Genomic DNA, 9414 nt, shown 5'->3' with positions numbered 1-9414 from the left:
TCGGGCCAACGCACGTCGATCGTGTTATTGTCTTGCCGCCTCGCCGTTTATTCGACAAAAACGGCGAGACGGCGTACATCGAATGTCGAACGTGCGTTGACCCGCGGTCCGCGATTCGGCCGGAACAAACACAGTAAATAACCCACTTACCCTAGTAAATAAATATAGAAAAGAAAGAATATTGCACCGAGTGGCAGACCAAAAAAATTAACAGTACAAAAACATGAAATTCTTAGGATTATTAAAAAGAAGCCAGATATAAGTGCGTCTGAGATTGTATCAAAAGTCCAGGAACGAAATAAAAATCAAATGCATACAAGAACGATTCAGATTACATTGGGCAGGATTTAAAAGCAAAATTGTGAGGAAGCAACCGTACATCACTGAAGTGAATAAAACAAAGAGAGTGGAATTTGCGAAGCAAATCTCTCTCTGAGTCGGAGAATTAGTGTTTATAGACGAAATAATGGGTAAACACTTGAATTTTGACATATGAAAGGAAAATTAGCAAAAAAGTGCGGGTTAATTAGGAATGGGAATGACATACTATTTTTAATGGGATAACGATTCGAAACTTGCGGCTGATATGGTACGTCAATGACTTTTATGTAATACTATATGACTCCTATCGAGAGATCCATCCATGTAAATCGGGGATTGAAATTATCGAACATGCAGCATTGTTAGTAGGCGTAGCCTCGCGCTACACTTGCGTCTACTTGAACATACTCGAACGACAGTGCTCGACAAGACATTCTGCAAGTCAGACGTTTGTTTCATGTCACCACACTCCTATATATGTATTTGTTGTTGGTAAGGAATTTATATGTTACGACCAACCTGTTCACGAAAAAGGCTACGCAAGGAGTGAGGACAAGCGACGCATGTGCGAGAGTCCCGCACAGCGACGTGGCGCGTCTAGCGGGTGAAAAAGTTATAATGTTCAAAATTATAACGTTCACGCGGTGGACGCGCCACACCGCTGTGCGGGACTCTCTTTCTTCGTCACGACCTTTACAGCGTAATTGTATAGCTTTGGAAGTTGAGTTGAGAAAGTTGAGGAACCAACCTACAGTGGATTTTCCTTAGTTGGAAAAGTACTTGAGCGATTTATGGAATGCTCTTTAGAAATTGCGGTCTTTTGCGGACAATTCATCAAATCCTTATCGATTAAGGATAAGGATCTGGCGAACATTTGAATTTCTCAAGGAATTATAATTACAAAGTAATTCAATTACAATGTAATTCGATATTGAGATCGCCATTTAATTAAAATACAAGGTGATTTGTAATTAAATAGGAGTATAATTACAAAATACTAAGTATTTCAATTACATTAATTACGAATTACAATGTACTTAATAAATAAATTAAAATATTATTAATAACTACGACGTAATTATTATTTATTGGACACGGTATACCGCATGAATAATAAATACTTAACCATTAAATGATAATTAATAAGTAACAATTGAAATCGTATTCGTAATTAATAAACAAATTTTATTATTTCAGATAATTAATAAGTAATTGTTTTCTCTTTCATTTAAACTTTCAAACAACAAATAATTATACATACATATATATTATATTGTATTTCAATTACACTCGTGATTAAAATAATTCGTAATTGAATCAATATTCTAAATACATTCGAGAGGCCAATCATTCCCACGTTATCGCGACTGTGAACACTCTCCACTCATACAGGATTGTATACGCCTATCTTGAAATGTGATTGGTTTCTTGAAAATTCGTTCAATTCCTTCTTGAGTGGTACCACTTATTACGTTTGCATAGGTCATTTTGCTTAGAACACGTAATTTTTGTTTGCATAAGTGCATGGTAGTTCTAGGTAGTTTTTCACTTACTACTGAGGGGGGTTGGGGGCTCCCCTTGACATGCCGAAAAAATTCAAAGTCGAACGAGTCACATGGATCGTAATCTAATCCGGGCTTGAATATGGGACAACAGGTACAAAATACATAATGCAAAGATGAAACATCCTTCTTTTTGTTTATTTTTAAATAAAATTTGCGTAAATGTGTTTGTAAGATTTTTCTGATTAAAATAAGAACAAACAAATTTTTTACCATAAATTATAATCAAGTAAGTATTAATATGAAAAGTATATTTATATTTTTTATAAAATTTGTAATTTTATAAGATATAATCTTACAAAAATTATATTGTATTTGATCTTAATTTAATCACAAAAACCTCACAATTACAGTGAGAAAAATCTTACAATTACCGTTAAGAAAAAATAAGAAATAAAAAAGTGTCGCATTGCATTATAATGATATCCATCCTTTATTTGCTGTCTACTTTTGTGTTTGTCGAAGTTGTATTAATATTTTTATTAATAATAAGGTAAAATAACTGGAAAATGATTAAATTAATAGATTAATCATAAAGACGTCATTCGGCGCAAACCGAGCCGCATTAGAGAGCAAACGAAAAATACGTCGACGTAGTATGCAGTGATTTAACCTAAAAATTTTTAACTTCTTAACAACAGATTGCTAACCTCAAAATATGTAATTAAATATAATTACTTAAAACAGTTTCAAAGTTTTGTTCATATTTACCAACTGATGAACAATGGCATTTTAAAATTTTTAAAAAGATTTGATCCATTTTGTATAACAGGCCACATGTTAGAGAATTTTTTCAGATTTTTCGATCGTAAAATGTGATCACAAAAAATAGAGAACGTAAAAACAAAACGGAAAGTTGCAAATTTTTCGGAAATGACACATCTTGTCTTCGCCATTTTAATTCTATCGGAGGATATTGCCAAAAGCAGCAATCTCTGATGTTGTCAGCAATCTCTGCCAGATTTTTTGTGGGGGTGAAACAATATTATAAAAAATAAAAACCAAACTTTCGACATTTTCTCCATACTTAACTTGGTTAAGTATAATATTGTCCACTTAATAAGTATATTATGCAGTATTAAACGGTTTTACATTTAAAGAAACGATTACTTAACTAGGAACACGAAATTCAAGATATGAAACTATGATATGCGTGATATACAAAATCTTCGTTATGATTACAACGTCGTTGGTTGATGGAGCGAGCGAGATACGAGTCTTTTGAACGTTGTGCGAGCGCCGATGAGGCTAATTTTTTTCATAAGTATTGCTCTTTCTCGATTTTTTTCAAAATTAAGTTCTTAATGTTTTAAATATATTTCGGATAAAGATATAGGCAAAAGTAATTTTTGAGCATTTTTTATTCCATCGTTTACCCGAATGTATATACTTCTTATTACAGTTTTATTTCACATTCTTTATATTAAATAGATACACGTGACTCCCATTAATATTCGGACACGATATTATTAGAAAAATTATTGCTCCCTTTTATTGTTTATGGTAGTATTATTGAATCGTTTCCTCATATAATAAAGCACTTCTTAAAGTAAGTAGAAAAATAAATTTTGTTTATTTATTGCACATGTTCTTTTGTATAACAAGCGATAAACAAGATTGTGACAGAATTTAACGTCGCAAAAATATTCGGACACAACATCTTAGATGCCAGAGTAAAATATTGTATTACATTGACGACGCCGCTAACACATATTGTTTATAAATAAATAAAAATTCGTTGTAAGAACTCGGTACCACAGAAATTATTGGTGATATCAGACGCTTTACTTGTGAAAATGGGATGAAAAGGAAGAAATACGTCTTTTGAAATCCGACAATTGGTTATTTATCACAAGGGAATGGGATCTTTTAACAATAAAGCAGAATTAATGGAAACAATCACGAAAATATGACCAGAAATTCCGACTGAATTTATGCCACACAGATGCAATGCAGTCCTCAAATCCAAGGGTTATCCAACATCTTATTAGACTGTTATGAAAACTACAGTCAATGATACATCGCTGTTTTTCATTAAAAGTGATTATATAACTTAAGCGGCGTATGTTTCTATGCATTCGTAGGTACCGAACAATTCTATCAGAAGCTTATACTATTTCTTTCGTCCTTTCCTAATTCAATGGGATCTCGATGTTGCGAGCCATCCTTGTCCTGCTCGCCTCTAGCGTACACATGTTCGTATCTATTGTCTCGAGTCGTCTGTAAGTCATTCCTCTGACGGCTTGATTCTTCTCGTCGGAGACCCTAAACGAGAAAGCCACTTGAAGGTGCCATAAAATAGTATTCCCTGCAATTGCTGTCAAGGACGGAAGGACTGTCCTGAAACTATGCTTATCGTAAACGAGAATTTCGAAGCATTGCACAGCATATGGTGTATCTCGACGTATTTCGTTTCTTTTTTATGAAACCATTTCTAAATAAACCATAGACCTTTCCTAATATATTAAAGAATTTTGTCAGCTTCTTCTTTGTTGAAAATTGTGGTTCAAAATAATGAGGAAGAAAAATAATTGATATGTTTCTTTTTCGCAGGAATAGAGAAAAGACTGTTCCTCAATACATAATCTATTGCAATCAGTGTTTTAAATTTTTCAGATTTTCTGGTAGGGTTTGATCGTATATTTATTAGTCTACTTGGACTAAATGATATTAACGAAACTAAGGGAATCGTGAAAATAATATAAAATTTCGAGTTACTGCAGTAGCTGTGTGTGTGTGTGTGCAATGTAATTTAAGTTGTAATTTTTTCCATAATTTAAATATTTAATCTTTTTAACTTACTTCTAATAAACGAATTTTATTATGTCTGACGGTGCATTATTTTTTAATACAATATTAATCGATCTCGTAGTAATATGACTGAAACTTTTGGATCGATTAAATATATGTACTACTCGATTAAAAACATCTAGCATTTAACATTTTCAACTATTTCATCATAAATACTGTACGATATTTTTGCAGTATAATTTATGCTGAAATTCATTTGCATCTTGTAATTGCGAAACAAATGACAACCTAGCAGAGTTGTACATTATTTAGATAATAAATTATAGAAACGTTACGAAGAAAAGATATTTCTTCATCTTTATGCAATATTGTGGAGGGTCCTAATAAAATAAGTATCTTTATTCGATGTGTTTGAAATAAATAATTTTATTAGTCGAGAATTTGTCCGACAAATAAAAATACCACTTAATTATCAACACGTAACTACATTGTTCCAGAACAAAAACAAATCAATATTCATAGAATCGTTTTTCAAATAAAGATAGGAAAGTGTCGAATATGTGGATGCTTGGTCTCAAGTTTCCGATTATGCTCTCTAGTTTTCATTTCGGGGTAATACAGTATCTAACAAAAAGATAACATACTTTAAAACTAATGTAATTTTTATTTATGTAACATTACAACTAAAATACTGTTTCTATATAAATTGGCAAAATACCACTATAAACATACACAAATGAAATAAAATTGCATTTCGCAAGTGTAAACAATTTTATTTAAAAAAAGAGAATTTTTATGCAAATACAGTCGGACAAAATGTTAGCACACTTAACTAAAAATTATGTATGTCAATAAATCAAGCAATAATATTGAATGCCTAATGTTTTGTGGCTTCATCTTTCCACTTATTAACAGTCGTCATTATCTACGAAGTTTCTTTATTAGTTTTTTGTTCTAATTGTTTCTTATCATCTTAAATACATTTTTATCATTCGGCAATCTTTTGAAATTATCTGCCATTTGCATAATGCATGGTTATGATTTTCGCAACAATTTTCAACGATATGATCTTGCTGATTAATCCTCGAGAAAAAAATTCGCGGCATCACCCTGTTGAAAAATATGTACAGGGTATTCCTGAAACTATATACAAGCGGTCACCGGGTTATTCTTCATAAAAAAGAAATGAAAAAGATATAGAGTGACTTCTTTTTTTTTAGGATTTCGTTTTTGAGAAAACCAGGTTTTAAACCTTGCTTTGTACATACGCTTTTCCGGCTATAAGCGATGTACAGCGCTTAGCAAATTTTCAATCTCGATTTTCTCGAAAACTAAATCCTAAACAAAAAAATATTTTATTTTACACTTTTTTCATGTTTTTTTTTATTTGGAATTACATGGAGTCGCAACATAATTCTTAGTGAAATATGCCATCATTATTTTCCACCGTATTTCCATAAAAATTCTTTTTTTCTAAGTAAAATTGTTTAAACTGGCGTAACGTAATTTTATTTTATTTGTGTATGTTCATAACAGTAATTTACAAATCTATATAGTATTAGAATCTCGGCTATTACCTTAAATAAATCTAAATTACGTTAATTTTAAAGTGTGCTATCTATTCGTCCGGCACTGTAGCTCGTTGAGTTTCTTCTTCTTTGAGCTTCTTCACATGTCGCGAAGTAAAGATATTTTTCTATCAGAAAGTATCAGTGCACATTTCTTTTTACATCCATTTCCAATACATACATTTTTTATTCAAAGCGTATTTATTCGTGGCGTTGAATATAATTTTCATCTTTTATCTTTATCTTTATATGAAGGCTACGAATAGATTTGCGGATAACTTTTGCCAGAATTTTGAAGATTCAAACTTTTACATTCTTGAATATACCTTCATAAAGCAGAGATTGAAAACAATTATGACATCGGTTTCAGTTCGTGAAAGAATTATGGAGAATCCAAAAATTCTCATCAAACAGTTTCCATTGTTTAATGATGGAAATAAACAAAAAGCACAATACCGCGTATCCAATTAAATAATGATATTTTATTCGAAGTATGCACACGTGCTATTTTATGTCCTTTATATCCGTTTATGTAACTGCGACAGGCTGACTAGAACGCGCTGTTTGACCCATCAATTGAAACAAAAAACTCAACGCACACAAAATAACTGCCGAGTAGCGACGATGTCTTCGAGCACCAAGGAGAAATGTGATAGTTGAATGCCGACATTTAAAATCGATATTATGTATATAGGTCCATAACTGTTAATTTTCAGTTCTGTATGATAGCCAGATAGGATTAGTATGTCACTTACTGTGCCCATTAAAGTGGCGTCTGAAGTTTTCGATAAATTATATGATTTTCTATGTTGATGTCTTTTATGTTGTTGATGTCATATATGTTGATGTCTTTTACATAACTACTAATTTTATTATAATTGAAATATATAAGGAACATAAAATATTTAACAAAATATAAATAGTAGTTTTCGATCGAGTTACTGTGCCTTGTAAGAATGAAAAGTTTACTACTGCGTGCTATTTGAGCCGTTCAGTGCATACATCGATTAACTCCACTTTCTGAAAAATCTTAAATTTATGTGTCAAAGCACTTGCTATAGTCATAACTTTTTATATTTATAATAACTTCCCTGTGTAATAAAAATTAACACCATTAAACGGCAACATTTTTTTGGCCATTGAAAAATAAGTAATTTATTTCAGAAGTCATTTTGATTAACTCCATACCCTAATGTAATCGTTGCTTTATTGTCATGCATCAACGCTTTGTTTTAAACAGCCGAAGATGCTTTCCCTCCTCTCAATAATATTGGTAATAAAATCGCATCGACAAACAGATTAAAAAAAAGCGCAATGCAAACGGTAGTTAGTATAACAGTGATCTCGCACGCTGAATGTTACTGTCTACTTCACCATTACTGCACGGCCTACATATTTTCTTGGTCTTTTCATCATTACTCCCAGATTGTTTTTAAAGAAATAAATATTATACCGTTATAACCAAGATGAGTGAGACTAATAACAACGTGGATGACGAAAACAGTGATGGTTCTTCAATACGATTTATTAACAGAAAGTGTGGTTCAAGAAGACGTTTATCGTTTTCCTCGGATTCATCTGATTGCAACAGTACAAATTTCGCAACAAACACGTTGATCGGGAGGAAAAGAAGTTGTAATCCTGATAAATGGACACGAAATTTACAAAAGCATAACAGAACAAAAGGTTTGGCATATAGGAATAGGGGAGGAAATTTAATACCTGCAAAAACATTTGTCGATATAAAATGCAGATGCCGCCAAAAGTGCAACCAAAAAATTTTTTCAAATGAGAGAGAGACTGCCATGAAGGCATTTTATAGATTACATAGTCAGCTTGACCAAAATATTTTCTTAAGAGGTTGTATTAAAGTCAACGAAATAAAAAGAAGGCGCCCCACGAATGAAACTAAAGAACGAAGATCACATTCTTTTACATATTACTTTCGAAAAGACACACGTGATATTCTCATTTGCAAAAAATATTTTAGAGACACTTATCAGGTGAGCGATGGGCGGATATACAAATGTTGTCCTAAAGAACAAGTTACATCTTTGGTTGATACCGTAGTCACTACACTAGAGCTCATAATCCAAGACGACAATATTTAGATCCTGACTTAAATATTAAGAAGATGTGTGAACTATACGTCACAGAATGTGAAAAGGAAAATGTAGTACCAGTGAAAGAAAAGTATTACTATAATGTGTTCTCTACAAAATTTAATTTACATTTTAAACAACCATCAAAGGATACGTGTCAAAATTGTGATGCTTTGCAAATAAAAATTCAATCCTCAGACGGTGAGGCAAAGAAGATGGCAGAAATTGAAAAGGAAACTCACTTAGAAGAGGCTAAACGGGCTCGCAGCCAAATGGCTGCCGACCGAATGGCAACATCAGAAAAAGTTTTCTTATTTTCTTTCGACTTGGAAGAAGCTTTGTCCTTTCCCAAGCTGACCACATCCGTAGCTTATTATAAGCGTAATTTATATGTTTATAATTTCGGATGTCATGAATTCATTAAAAATATAAGCCACATGTTTGTTTGGCCAGAAACTGAAGGATCTCGTGGGTCTCAAGAAATTTCATCTTGTCTAATAAAGTACATAAAGACTTACGCTACAAACTTTGAAAAAATAATAACATATTCGGATTCGTGTACCGGGCAAAACAGAAATATTAAAACTGTCTTAAGTTTATTGAAACTTGTTCAGAGTACGGAAATAAGAGCTGAGTCAATTGAAATGAAATTTTTGGTAAGTGGGCACAGCTATTTGCCTAATGACTCAGATTTTGCCATTATTGAGTCACGTGCGAAAAAAAATCAAAACATTTTTTCACCAGATGATTGGTACAATATAATCAAAACATGTAAAAAGAAAGCTCCATTTCATCTAATCCAAATGACCCACCAAGATATTTTTTCAACAAAACCTTTAGAACAATCAATCATTAACAGAAAAGTGACCGTCACAGGCTTTCCAGTAAATTGGCTTAAAATACGCTGGATAAAATTAGAAAGGTCCAAACCCCATCTCATACAATTCAAATGTGATTATAATGAAGATACAGAATTTAAAGCCATTAATTTAAGAAAATCTGTATCAGGTAGACCGCAAAGTTTGAAAAATATATATCAGCCTTTATTATATCCTAAAGGCAGAACTGTGACAAGGGAAAAATGGAGAGACATGATGGACCTGCTAAAAT

Source organism: Megalopta genalis, chromosome 10 (assembly GCF_051020955.1).
Source record: "Megalopta genalis isolate 19385.01 chromosome 10, iyMegGena1_principal, whole genome shotgun sequence".
In the NCBI taxonomy this organism is placed as follows: domain Eukaryota; kingdom Metazoa; phylum Arthropoda; class Insecta; order Hymenoptera; family Halictidae; genus Megalopta; species Megalopta genalis.
Note: the sequence above shows the minus strand (reverse complement) of the source record.